This window comes from Tupaia chinensis, unplaced genomic scaffold (assembly GCF_000334495.1).
Source record: "Tupaia chinensis unplaced genomic scaffold, TupChi_1.0 Scaffold000115_1, whole genome shotgun sequence".
NCBI classification, from domain to species: Eukaryota; Metazoa; Chordata; class Mammalia; order Scandentia; family Tupaiidae; genus Tupaia; species Tupaia belangeri.
Window position 1 is genome coordinate 2,526,613 of NW_006159579.1, and position 1,187 is coordinate 2,527,799.

A 1,187-nucleotide genomic window follows, 5' to 3' on the forward strand; every position below is an offset into this window, starting at 1 on the left:
GTGTGTTTTCAAGCTGACCAAAGGAACTGAACCCACAGTCAGTCATATTGCTTCTAGCACTGCAAAGCATTTGCATTATTGTAGCACCACAATAGCTGGGCTGAAAGCTTTCCTTTTTAAACCAGAAAAATGACAAGAATAGTCTCTTATATTCCCAATTGTCATTTTTATTTGACATTGTATTAGAGATTATAGCCAGAATAATAAGTTAACAAAAAGAAATAAACAGTATAAAAGTTAGAAAGGGTGCTGGCAGATGGTATGGTGGTTAAGGCACTAGATCCCACAGGACTGACTCCACAGTTTGAGTCCTGGACATAGTGGCTTGAAAAATACACCAGACACGTGTGTGTGCATGCCCAAAATTCTGAAAGTGGAATGGAGGAGAAGGAATTGTGACCTGGCCATGCCCCTGAATGGTTGTTTTTTTTCATTTTTTTCTCTTCCTGTCTCACTCTGTCTCTCTTAGGAGAATGTGTGCACCTATAACAAAAACAAAAATAAAATAAAAAGGAAAGAGGGGCCAGCAGGTGGAGCGGTGGTTAAGATGTTGGACTCCCACCTGGCTGACCATGATTTGAGTCCCACCCAGACCTGGTGGCTTGCCTTCTCACTTTTTCTCTCTCTCTGTCTCTCCACTCTCCCTGTCTCTCTCTCACATGTGAGTGTACAAGTCCTGTAGCAAATTATAAAATAATAATAATGACAAATAAAATAAATAATTCTTTTTTTTAGAACAATGGAAGAAACTTCCCCGGGCACACTGGGCACGTGTGTGTCCATGATCTGGGGCTGGCTAACACTGAGGGTGGATCATGGTGTCAAGACCTTGTTGAGGGTGCTGAAGAAGAACTCAATTGTCATTATCTACTTGTGCTATTATTGGGCACATGTGAAAAATCCAAAAGAATCTGTATATAATTATTAGAATAAATAAAAGAGTTTCTTGAGGTTGCTAGATACAATTCTGTTTTATTTTGTTTATAAACCAGAGCATGCACATGTTTGCCAGAGAGTCACAGAAAGAAAGCACCCCCCACATGCACATGTACCTCATGTGTTTTTCAAGTTGCCAGGCCTGAGATTCAAACTGTACAGTCAGCCATGAGGGACTGGCTTCATTAACTACTAGCCCATGGACAGACTCTGATACAGAATTAATGTAACAAAATGCTCCTTGTCTCTTT